The sequence below is a fragment of the Ambystoma mexicanum genome, chromosome 13 (assembly GCF_040938575.1).
Source record: "Ambystoma mexicanum isolate Mex_15411 chromosome 13, UKY_AmexF1_1, whole genome shotgun sequence".
NCBI lineage: Eukaryota > Metazoa > Chordata > Amphibia > Caudata > Ambystomatidae > Ambystoma > Ambystoma mexicanum.
In genome coordinates, this window is record NC_090938.1 from 702,786,858 (window position 1) to 702,799,936 (window position 13,079).

The 13,079-nt window shown below is 49.3% G+C and overlaps 1 non-coding gene across 1 annotated transcript; it reads right to left on the reverse strand.

Moving 5' to 3' along the window:
* Positions 1-955: 955 nt before the first annotated feature.
* Positions 956-1,065, reverse strand: TRNAL-CAA (transfer RNA leucine (anticodon CAA)). The gene is made up of 2 exons: positions 1,028-1,065; positions 956-1,001 (listed from the first exon to the last, which is right to left on the reverse strand). It is a non-coding gene; the product is annotated as a tRNA-Leu (tRNA).
* Positions 1,066-13,079: the final 12,014 nt, after the last annotated feature.

Sequence of the window (13,079 nt, forward strand, 5' to 3'; positions counted from 1 at the left end):
CTGCTCCTGTATGAGATCGCAGGCAGACCATGGGGCTCTTTTTGTACCGACTCTTAGCTTGTATCTCGGGGTCCTGGATTTCTAGTATCTGTGAATGGCATAGGGGGTAGATTATGGTCAGTACATGTCTTAATGACGCAAACGAGTGTGTGCTTGGCTGTGCACAGGCACACACGCACAGATACAGACACACACGGTCTACTTATCCATAGAGACTTACTTCAGAGACACATGTAGGAAGAGGAAGCTAGCTGCACACATAGTAAAGATGTGTAGACATACATAAACTTACACAGAAAGATACCAATAACATAACCATATTAAGGGAAGCGCCACAAATATCTGCAGACATGGACAAACACAGAGACATAGCGGCTGCGTAAAGATGCACGTACATAGAGTGCAGGCATACAGGCAGCACACATAAACATGCAAGCACACATTGCTCTCTCCCTTCACAGGCTGTCCAGTTAGGAATGGTGTGCTGAGAAAAGGGCGACCAGCAGACAGTGTGACCAGCAGCCCGGCTAGCTCAGTCGGTAGAGCATGAGACTCTTAATCTCAGGGTCGTGGGTTCGAGCCCCACGTTAGGCGCGGCATTCTTTTACTGATATTTTTCACATTTTATTTTACACACCTAGGTCACCTGCAAAATAAACTCAAGTTACGTCCTCTCGCAGATCTCTCTCCTACAGTACTCTATGGCCCAATAAATACATCTCAGCTCCAGTCCTTCTCGCGCAACTAGTGGGATTTACCACCAATCAGTGGCCAGGGCTCAGCCCGCCTCCTGTGACGTGTTTCCTGAAGACAACAGCCCAGCTCTCCCCACCCTCCGTGCGCACCCCTACAAGTTAGAGCGATCTGTCAGGATTGGCAAGTTTAAGGACCGTCTATATACCGTGGCGCGAATCACCCCGATCCAAAAGCGGCTGGAAAAAAAAAAAAAAGGTTGTGTCAGAAGTGGGATTTGAACCCACGCCTCCAATTGGAGACCAGAACACCCAGCTGGGAAAGAGAATCAGCTCTTGAGTCTGGCGCCTTAGACCGCTCGGCCATCCTGACAACTGGAAGGTGCAGCAGGGTAAAGAGTACAGGCTCTGGAGATGCAGGAGAAACAACGGCGTATCAGCGTGTAACGGGAACCTGAGAAGCAGCATTCAGCTTTAATCATCTGCAATGGAATATCACACACTATGCAACATCACTCTCGTGTTCTGCATTGCAGATAAGCAACGGCATGTTCCACAACAGGCATCAGGTACGGACTACATCAGAACACGCTTAACATGGATTCCAGAACAGACACCAGCAGTGGCATACATTGGGACAAACACCAGCTGGGGAACATTCAGTCTCGGACATCAAGGATGGAATTTTGCAAAACAGCCACCAACTCGCCATCTTTCATCACCTACTGAATATTCAAGGGCAGCCATCAATACATTAATATTCTGGGGCACACATCAACAGTTGGGGTTCCTAGAACAGCTCTTGGCAAAGCAGCATTTTAGAACAAATATCAGCAATGCCCCCTTCTAGATTGCTCGTTAGTAGTGGGGTAGTCCAGAGCAGACACTTTTCTGGAATATTTTAGGACGGACACCCACAGAGGGCGCTACGAAAGCATTCAGCAGTAATTAAACACTAAACAAATGTTATCAGCACCCAGTTATTACAGGCAGGTATGGCCAATGAGAGAAACCTCAATGGCCATTAGGAACAGAATATTCTAGAACAGGTATTGTGAATCGCATACCGTGATCTTGAAGGGGTAAAAACAGACTACCGTTTAGACAGCAGTTTTGTTGTTGACAAAACAGAAGGCATACTGTGGATAGGCAGGGTGACAGGGGAAGACAAGTTAAAAGGTTAAATATAGTATATAGAGGGGGACATTAATAAAAGGGTTGATTTAAATTTGGAAAAGTAAAGGGAATGGCAGAGTATGGGGAGTGGATAAGGGGAGGGGGACCCCACATTTGCACAAAAAAGTTGTCAGCAAATGGGCCAATTTTCTCATTTTAGGGAGTTGGAGAAGACCTAAAAACCACCAAAGTCTTAAGCAAGGCTGTGGACAGCCATCATATCTGGGTGATGTCACAACAGCCATTCGAGTTAGACGATTGTAGTTCAGACTTTAGCATAGAAACTTTTTACAACAAAGATCAGCACTAGATATTCGCCAGTGACATCAGCAATAAAAACGTTTACAACTTTGGTAGATCTGAACTTCGGTGACATACTGCGGTGGACTGTAAAGGACCTGCAAAAGATGGTTAAACTAGAGGACTGTCGCAGAGGTGGGGTCTGAGAGCCCTAATGCAGCCCAGCCCAGTGCCATGCACTAGAGTGCGGATGCCTTTGGGAAGGAAGAGATAGGGTGCATGTAGTCTCTGCAGGTATTCCAAGGCTAAGCAGGGTCCTGTCCGTGGACTGTGGAAAGGTGCAAAACGCAGAGTCGTGCTCCCGAAGAATCTCAAGGCTATGACGTGGCTGTCAGTATGGACCAATCTGCCATTAACACCATGCTCAGTCCGGATCACAGATGGGAAAGCGCCCTCTCTACTGGACCAATCTGCCATTAACTGCCTCTTCCTGTAGGAGTTCGCAGGCATGCCATGGCTCCCAGTGTCAGGCAAATCTGCCATTAACTGCCTGCCTTGTATTATCTCAAAGCCGAGCCAGAGCTCTCTGTACTGGGTCTGTCTGCCCACAACAGCCTGGTCTGTATTATCTGAGAGCCAGGCTAAAGCTCTCTGTATTGGGCCGAGCTGCCAATAACAGCCTGCTCCTGTAAGAGTGCCCAGCCAGGCCGTGTCTCAGAATCTATGGGGTTACTTTTGGTGACTATACAAGCCTCTCCCTCCGACTCCTCACCTGGTGTTTATGAGGAGTCGTCAGAGGACGCAATCTACTTCTGTCCCCTCTGAGGTGCTGTCTTCTTCTTTCCCTTCTTTTGGAAGAGGTAAGGGCGGGCTACCCCAGCGGCCACTTTGACTAATATGCAAAAAGCCTGGCAGTGGGGTCTCCGGGGAGCCAACCCCACTCCAGGGAAAAGCCGACAGGCAGAAATACCCTGGTATCCTTAGCTAGTGCAGGTAGGTTTGGTTTGGTAACAGGATGGCCGCTAAAGCAGTTGTTCCACCTGTCGGGTGATGGATGAGTAGAGTATTCGAGCAGATAGACCACCGGAGAAAGACTTCAACCTGAATGGCCAGTCACAGGTAAGAGGAATGGACTATAGGGTCCAGAATGCACAGCAAGGATGCTTACTGAAGAGCGGGGTAACGTCCTAGGAAAGGAATGAAAACGGACTGGAACCTCGATGTTATTACAAGGTAAGCGGGAAATGGAAGAGTCCCCAGAGACTGGGTGAACAACAGGAGACTGCCACAGACAAGAGAGCATGCAGTGGCCGAGCGGCCGGGCAAAGGGAAGGTAGACAGGAGATGAGCGCGGAGCGCGCAGCACAAAGGTGGAAAGAAAGAGCAAGAGGGAGCCGTTAGAGCAACGGAACCCAGAGCGGCCAGAAAGCCGAATGAAAGCGGGAAACTAGCGTCTCACCTTACAGTTGAGCAGGGTTGCAACGCACTGATGCAATCCCCTGACTTCGGGATATACATGGCGGTGGCCCTGTTGGTGAGCTACTAGACCGCTAAGACATGTTCCAACAGTTACGTGCCAGGACCGTCTTAGCGTCCTACAGCGATCCCAGACCTTCCAGGACCGGTTCAAGACACTGTGGCTGTCGGCGTTAACTCAGTCTTCCGTTAACTGCCTGCCTTGTATTAGCTCACAGCCGAGCCAGAGCTCTCTATACTGGGCCTGTTTGCCACCAAGAGCCTGATCTGTGTTATCTCACAGCCAGGCTATAGTTCTGTATATTGCACCAACCTGGCATTAGCAGCTTGCTGCTGTAAGAGCTCACTGACAGGACATAGTTCCCTGTGTTGGCCTACCAAGGCCCTGCTGAAGATGTTTGGTTGCCCATTTCAACATGATGGTTGGTGGCCCCCTGCTGAGAGTGAAAACAGTCTGGGGCACTCCTGGGGTGCATACATTACAATGGCGAAAAGGGAAGGTTACTAGCCGCTGATTATCAGGAGACGGCCATCCAGCAGGGATACTAAACATGAATTGCCCACTGAAGAGCAATAAACCCTTCTTTGTCAGCAAGAGGCTGATGTGGAGGAACACGTGTTTGGAGGCAATGAGGTGATAACACGTCTGTAAATCCTGCAAACATGGGGGAAGTTGCTACCCCCCATACCCTTGCCCAAGACTTGAGGCCACTTTAATTTGCAAAGATTGAAAGGGCCTGACGGCGTCCTTGGGCTTATCTGCAAGTAAAAGCCTGCTACAATAAGGGCTCACCGCCAGGATAAAGCTCTCTGTATTGCTCCAGTCTGCTATTAACACAGCTGATCCTGTATGAGATCGCAGGCAGACCATGGGGCTCTTTTTGTACCCACTCTTAGCCTGTATCTCGGGGTCCTGGATTTCTAGTATCTGTGAATGGCATAGGGGGTAGATTATGGTCAGTACATGTCTTCATGACGCAAACGAGTGTGTGCTTGGCTGTGCACAGGCACACACGCACAGATACAGACACACACGGTCTACTTATCCATAGAGACTTACTTCAGAGACACATGTAGGAAGAGGAAGCTAGCTGCACACATAGTAAAGATGTGTAGACATACATAAACTTACACAGAAAGATACCAATAACATAACCATATTAAGGGAAGCGCCACAAATATCTGCAGACATGGACAAACACAGAGACATAGCGGCTGCGTAAAGATGCACGTACATAGAGTGCAGGCATACAGGCAGCACACATAAACATGCAAGCACACATTGCTCTCTCCCTTCACAGGCTGTCCAGTTAGGAATGGTGTGCTGAGAAAAGGGCGACCAGCAGACAGTGCAACCAGCAGCCCGGCTAGCTCAGTCGGTAGAGCATGAGACTCTTAATCTCAGGGTCGTGGGTTCGAGCCCCACGTTGGGCGTGGCATTCTTTTACTGATATTTTTCACATTTTATTTTACACACCTAAGTCACCTGCAAAATAAACTCAAGTTACGTCCTCTCGCAGATCTCTCTCCTACAGTACTCTATGGCCCAATCTATACATCTCAGCTCCAGTCCTTCACGCGCAACTAGTGGGATTTACCACCAATCAGTGGCCAGGGCTCTGCCCGCCTCCTGTGACGTGTTTCCTGAAGACAACAGCCCAGCTCTCCCCATCCTCCGTGCGCACCCCTACAAGTTAGAGCGATCTGTCAGGATTGGCAAGTTTAAGGACCGTCTATATACCATGGCGCGAATCACCCCGATCTGAAAGCGGCTGGAAAAAAAAAAAGGTTGTGTCAGAAGTGGGATTTGAACCCACGCCTCCAATTGGAGACCAGAACACCCAGCTGGGAAAGAGAATCAGCTCTTGAGTCTGGCCCTTAGACCGCTCATCCTGACAACTGAAAGGTGCAGCAGGGTAAAGAGTACAGGCTCTGGAGCTGCAGGAGAAACAACGGCGTATCAGCGTGTAACGGGAACCTGAGAAGCAGCATTCAGCTTTAATCATCTGCAATGGAATATCACACACTATGCAACATCACTCTCGTGTTCTGCATTGCAGATAAGCAAGGGCATGTTCCACAACAGGCATCGGGTACGGACTACATCAGAACACGCTTAACATGGATTCCAGAACAGACACCAGCAGTGGCATACATTGGGACAAACACCAGCCGGGGAACATTCAGTCTCGGACATCAAGGATGGAATTTTGCCAAACAGCCACCAACTCGGCATCTTTCATCACCTACTGAATATTCAAGGGCAGCCATCAATACATTAATATTCTGGGGCACACATCAACAGTTGGGGTTCCTAGAACAGCTCTTGGCAAAGCAGCATTTTAGAACAAATATCAGCAATGCCCCCTTCTAGATCGCTCGTTAGTAGTGGGGTAGTCCAGAGCAGACACTTTTCTGGAATATTTTAGGACGGACACCCACAGAGGGCGCTACGAAAGCATTCAGCAGTAATTAAACACTAAACAAATGTTATCAGCACCCAGTTATTACAGGCAGGTATGGCCAATGAGAGAAACCTCAATGGCTATTAGGAACAGAATATTCTAGAACAGGTATTGTGAATCGCATACCGTGATCTTGAAGGGGTAAAAACAGACTACCCTTTAGACAGCAGTTTTGTTGTTGACAAAACAGAAGGCATACTGTGGATAGGCAGGGTGACAGGGGAAGACAAGTTAAAAGGTTAAATACAGTATATAGAGGGGGACATTAATAAAAGGGTTGATTTAAATTTGGAAAGGTAAAGGGAATGGCAGAGTATGGGGAGTGGATAAGGGGAGGGGGACCCCACATTTGCACAAAAAAGTTGTCAGCAAATGGGCCAATTTTCTCATTTTAGGGAGTTGGAGAAGACCTAAAAACCACCAAAGTCTTAAGCAAGGCTGTGGACAGCCATCATATCTGGGTGATGTCACAACAGCCATTCGAGTTAGACGAGTGTAGTTCAGACTTTAGCATAGAAACTTTTTACAACAAAGATCAGCACTAGATATTCGCCAGTGACATCAGCAATAAAAACGTTTACAACTTTGGTAGATCTGAACTTCGGTGACATACTGCGGTGGACTGTAAAGGACCTGCAAAAGATGGTTAAACTAGAGGACTGTCGCAGAGGTGGGGTCTGAGAGCCCTAATGCAGCCCAGCCCAGTGCCATGCACTAGAGTGCGGATGCCTTTGGGAAGGAAGAGATAGGGTGCATGTAGTCTCTGCAGGTATTCCAAGGCTAAGCAGGGTCCTGTCCGTGGACTGTGGAAAGGTGCAAAACGCAGAGTCGTGCTCCCGAAGAATCTCAAGGCTATGACGTGGCTGTCAGTATGGACCAATCTGCCATTAACACCATGCTCAGTCCGGATCACAGATGGGAAAGCGCCCTCTCTACTGGACCAATCTGCCATTAACTGCCTCTTCCTGTAGGAGTTTGCAGGCATGCCATGGCTCCCAGTGTCAGGCAAATCTGCCGTTAACTGCCTGCCTTGTATTATCTCAAAGCCGAGCCAGAGCTCTCTGTACTGGGTCTGTCTGCCCACAACAGCCTGGTCTGTATTATCTGAGAGCCAGGCTAAAGCTCTCTGTATTGGGCCGAGCTGCCAATAACAGCCTGCTCCTGTAAGAGTGCCCAGCCAGGCCGTGTCTCAGAATCTATGGGGTTACTTTTGGTGACTATACAAGCCTCTCCCTCCGACTCCTCACCTGGTGTTTATGAGGAGTCGTCAGAAGACGCAATCTACTTCTGTCCCCTCTGAGGTGCTGTCTTCTTCTTTCCCTTCTTTTGGAAGAGGTAAGGGCGGGCTCCCCCAGCGGCCACTTTGACTAATATGCAAAAAGCCTGGCAGTGGGGTCTCCGGGGAGCCAACCCCACTCCAGGGAAAAGCCGACAGGCAGAAATACCCTGGTATCCTTAGCTAGTGCAGGTAGGTTTGGTTTGGTAACAGGATGGCCGCTAAAGCAGTTGTTCCACCTGTCGGGTGATGGATGAGTAGAGTATTCGAGCAGATAGACCACCGGAGAAAGACTTCAACCTGAATGGCCAGTCACAGGTAAGAGGAATGGACTATAGGGTCCAGAATGCACAGCAAGGATGCTTACTGAAGAGCGGGGTAACGTCCTAGGAAAGGAATGAAAACGTACTGGAACCTCGATGTTATTACAAGGTAAGCGGGAAATGGAAGAGTCCCCAGAGACTGGGTGAACAACAGGAGACTGCCACAGACAAGAGAGCATGCAGTGGCCGAGCGGCCGGGCAAAGGGAAGGTAGACAGGAGATGAGCGCGGAGCGCGCAGCACAAAGGTGGAAAGAAAGAGCAAGAGGGAGCCGTTAGAGCAACGGAACCCAGAGCGGCCAGAAAGCCGAATGAAAGCGGGAAACTAGCGTCTCACCTTACAGTTGAGCAGGGTTGCAACGCACTGATGCAATCCCCTGACTTTGGGATATACATGGCGGTGGCCCTGTTGGTGAGCTACTAGACCGCTAAGACATGTTCCAACAGTTACGTGCCAGGACCGTCTTAGCGTCCTACAGCGATCCCAGACCTTCCAGGACCGGTTCAAGACACTGTGGCTGTCGGCGTTAACTCAGTCTTCCGTTAACTGCCTGCCTTGTATTAGCTCACAGCCGAGCCAGAGCTCTCTATACTGGGCCTGTTTGCCACCAAGAGCCTGATCTGTGTTATCTCACAGCCAGGCTATAGTTCTGTATATTGCACCAACCTGGCATTAGCAGCTTGCTGCTGTAAGAGCTCACTGACAGGACATAGTTCCCTGTGTTGGCCTACCCAGGCCCTGCTGAAGATGTTTGGTTGCCCATTTCAACATGATGGTTGGTGGCCCCCTGCTGAGAGCGAAAACAGTCTGGGGCACTCCTGGGGTGCATACATTACAATGGCGAAAAGGGAAGGTTACTAGCCGCTGATTATCAGGAGACGGCCATCCAGCAGGGATACTAAACATGAATTGCCCACTGAAGAGCAATAAACCCTTCTTTGTCAGCAAGAGGCTGATGTGGAGGAACACGTGTTTGGAGGCAATGAGGTGATAACACGTCTGTAAATCCTGCAAAAATGGGGGAAGTTGCTGCCCCCCATACCCTTGCCCAAGACTTGAGGCCACTTTAATTTGCAAAGATTGAAAGGGCCTGACGGCGTCCCTGGGCTTATCTGCAAGTAAAAGCCTGCTACAATAAGGGCTCACCGCCAGGACAAAGCTCTCTGTATTGCTCCAGTCTGCTATTAACACAGCTGCTCCTGTATGAGATCGCAGGCAGACCATGGGGCTCTTTTTGTACCCACTCTTAGCCTGTATCTCGGGGTCCTGGATTTCTAGTATCTGTGAATGGCATAGGGGGTAGATTATGGTCAGTACATGTCTTAATGACGCAAACGAGTGTGTGCTTGGCTGTGCACAGGCACACACGCACAGATACAGACACACACGGTCTACTTATCCATAGAGACTTACTTCAGAGACACATGTAGGAAGAGGAAGCTAGCTGCACACATAGTAAAGATGTGTAGACATACATAAACTTACACAGAAAGATACCAATAACATAACCATATTAAGGGAAGCGCCACAAATATCTGCAGACATGGACAAACACAGAGACATAGCGGCTGCATAAAGATGTACGTACATAGAGTGCAGGCATACAGGCAGCACACATAAACATGCAAGCACACATTGCTCTCTCCCTTCACAGGCTGTCCAGTTAGGAATGGTGTGCTGAGAAAAGGGCGACCAGCAGACAGTGCAACCAGCAGCCCGGCTAGCTCAGTCAGTACAGCATGAGACTCTTAATCTCAGGGTCGTGGGTTCGAGCCCCACGTTGGGCGTGGCATTCTTTTACTGATATTTTTCACATTTTATTTTACACACCTAAGTCACCTGCAAAATAAACTCAAGTTACGTCCTCTCGCAGATCTCTCTCCTACAGTACTCTGTGGCCCAATCTATACATCTCAGCTCCAGTCCTTCACGCGCAACTAGTGGGATTTACCACCAATCAGTGGCCAGGGCTCTGCCCACCTCCTGTGACGTGTTTCCTGAAGACAACAGCCCAGCTCTCCCCATCCTCCGTGCGCACCCCTACAAGTTAGAGCGATCTGTCAGGATTGGCAAGTTTAAGGACCGTCTATATACCGTGGCGTGAATCACCCCGATCTGAAAGAGGCTGGAAAAAAAAAAAGGTTGTGTCAGAAGTGGGATTTGAACCCACGCCTCCAATTGGAGACCAGAACACCCAGCTGGGAAAGAGAATCAGCTCTTGAGTCTGGCCCTTAGACCGCTCATCCTGACAAGTGAAAGGTGCAGCAGGGTAAAGAGTACAGGCTCTGGAGCTGCAGGAGAAACAACGGCGTATCAGCGTGTAACGGGAACCTGAGAAGCAGCATTCAGCTTTAATCATCTGCAATGGAATATCACACACTATGCAACATCACTCTCGTGTTCTGCATTGCAGATAAGCAAGGGCATGTTCCACAACAGGCATCAGGTACGGACTACATCAGAACACGCTTAACATGGATTCCAGAACAGACACCAGCAGTGGCATACATTGGGACAAACACCAGCTGGGGAACATTCAGTCTCGGACATCAAGGATGGAATTTTGCAAAACAGCCACCAACTCGGCATCTTTCATCACCTACTGAATATTCAAGGGCAGCCATCAATACATTAATATTCTGGGGCACACATCAACAGTTGGGGTTCCTAGAACAGCTCTTGGCAAAGCAGCATTTTAGAACAAATATCAGCAATGCCCCCTTCTAGATCGCTCGTTAGTAGTGGGGTAGTCCAGAACAGACACTTTTCTGGAATATTTTAGGACGGACACCCACAGAGGGCGCTACGAAAGCATTCAGCAGTAATTAAACACTAAACAAATGTTATCAGCACCCAGTTATTACAGGCAGGTATGGCCAATGAGAGAAACCTCAATGGCCATTAGGAACAGAATATTCTAGAACAGGTATTGTGAATCGCATACCGTGATCTTGAAGGGGTAAAAACAGACTACCCTTTAGACAGCAGTTTTGTTGTTGACAAAACAGAAGGCATACTGTGGATAGGCAGGGTGACACGGGAAGACAAGTTAAAAGGTTAAATACAGTATATAGAGGGGGACATTAATAAAAGGGTTGATTTAAATTTGGAAAGGTAAAGGGAATGGCAGAGTATGGGGACTGGATAAGGGGAGGGGGACCCCACATTTGCACAAAAAAGTTGTCATCAAATGGGCCAATTTTCTCATTTTAGGGAGTTGGAGAAGACCTAAAAACCACCAAAGTCTTAAGCAAGGCTGTGGACAGCCATCATATCTGGGTGATGTCACAACAGCCATTCGAGTTAGACGATTGTAGTTAAGACTTTAGCATAGGAACTTTTTAGAACAAAGATCAGCACTAGATATTCGCCAGTGACATCAGCAATAAAAACGTTTACAACTTTGGTAGATCTGAACTTCGGTGATATACTGCGGTGGACTGTAAAGGACCTGCAAAAGATGGTTAAACTAGAGGACTGTCGCAGAGGTGGGGTCTGAGAGCCCTAATGCAGCCCAGCCCAGTGCCATGCACTAGAGTGCGGATGCCTTTGGGAAGGATGAGATAGGGTGCATGTAGTCTCTGCAGCTATTCCAAGGCTAAGCAGGGTCCTGTCCGTGGACTGTGGAAAGGTGCAAAACGCAGAGTCGTGCTCCTGAAGAATCTCAAGGCTATGACGTGGCTGTCAGTATGGACCAATCTGCCCTTAACAGCATGCTCAGTCCGGATCACAGATGGGAAAGCGCCCTCTCTACTGGACCAATCTGCCATTAACTGCCTCTTCCTGTAGGAGTTCGCAGGCATGCCATGGCTCCCAGTGTCAGGCAAATCTGCCGTTAACTGCCTGCCTTGTATTATCTCAAAGCCGAGCCAGAGCTCTCTGTACTGGGTCTGTCTGCCCACAACAGCCTGGTCTGTATTATCTGAGAGCCAGGCTAAAGCTCTCTGTATTGGGCCGAGCTGCCAATAACAGCCTGCTCCTGTAAGAGTGCCCAGCCAGGCCGTGTCTCAGAATCTATGGGGTTACTTTTGGTGACTATACAAGCCTCTCCCTCCGACTCCTCACCTGGTGTTTATGAGGAGTCGTCAGAGGACGCAATCTACTTCTGTCCCCTCTGAGGTGCTGTCTTCTTCTTTCCCTTCTTTTGGAAGAGGTAAGGGCGGGCTCCCCCAGCGGCCACTTTGACTAATATGCAAAAAGCCTGGCAGTGGGGTCTCCGGGGAGCCAACCCCACTCCAGGGAAAAGCCGACAGGCAGAAATACCCTGGTATCCTTAGCTAGTGCAGGTAGGTTTGGTTTGGTAACAGGATGGCCGCTAAAGCAGTTGTTCCACCGGTCGGGTGATGGATGAGTAGAGTATTCGAGCAGATAGACCACCGGAGAAAGACTTCAACCTGAATGGCCAGTCACAGGTAAGAGGAATGGACTATAGGGTCCAGAATGCACAGCAAGGATGCTTACTGAAGAGCGGGGTAACGTCCTAGGAAAGGAATGAAAACGGACTGGAACCTCGATGTTATTACAAGGTAAGCAGGAAATGGAAGAGTCCCCAGAGACTGGGTGAACAACAGGAGACTGCCACAGACAAGAGAGCATGCAGTGGCCGAGTGGCCGGGCAAAGGGAAGGTAGACAGGAGAAGAGCGCGGAGCGTGCAGCACAAAGGTGGAAAGAAAGAGCAAGAGGGAGCCGTTAGAGCAACGGAACCCAGAGCGGCCAGAAAGCCGAATGAAAGCGGGAAACTAGCGTCTCACCTTACAGTTGAGCAGGGTTGCAACGCACTGATGCAATCCCCTGACTTCGGGATATACATGGCGGTGGCCCTGTTGGTGAGCTACTAGACCGCTAAGACATGTTCCAACAGTTACGTGCCAGGACCGTTTTAGCGTCCTACAGCGATCCCAGACCTTCCAGGACCGATTCAAGACACTGTGGCTATCGGCGTTAACTCAGTCTTCCGTTAACTGCCTGCCTTGTATTAGCTCACAGCCGAGCCAGAGCTCTCTATACTGGGCCTGTTTGCCACCAAGAGCCTGATCTGTGTTATCTCACAGCCAGGCTATAGTTCTGTATATTGCACCAACCTGGCATTAGCAGCTTGCTGCTGTAAGAGCTCACTGACAGGACATAGTTCCCTGTGTTGGCCTACCCAGGCCCTGCTGAAGATGTTTGGTTGCCCATTTCAACATGATGGTTGGTGGCCCCCTGCTGAGAGCGAAAACAGTCTGGGGCACTCCTGGGGTGCATACATTACAATGGTGAAAAGGGAAGGTTACTAGCCGCTGATTATCAGGAGACGGCCATCCAGCAGGGATACTAAACATGAATTGCCCACTGAAGAGCAATAAACCCTTCTTTGTCAGCAAGAGGCTGATGTGGAGGAACAAGTGTTTGGAGGCAATGAGGTGATAACACGTCTGTAAATCCTGCAAAC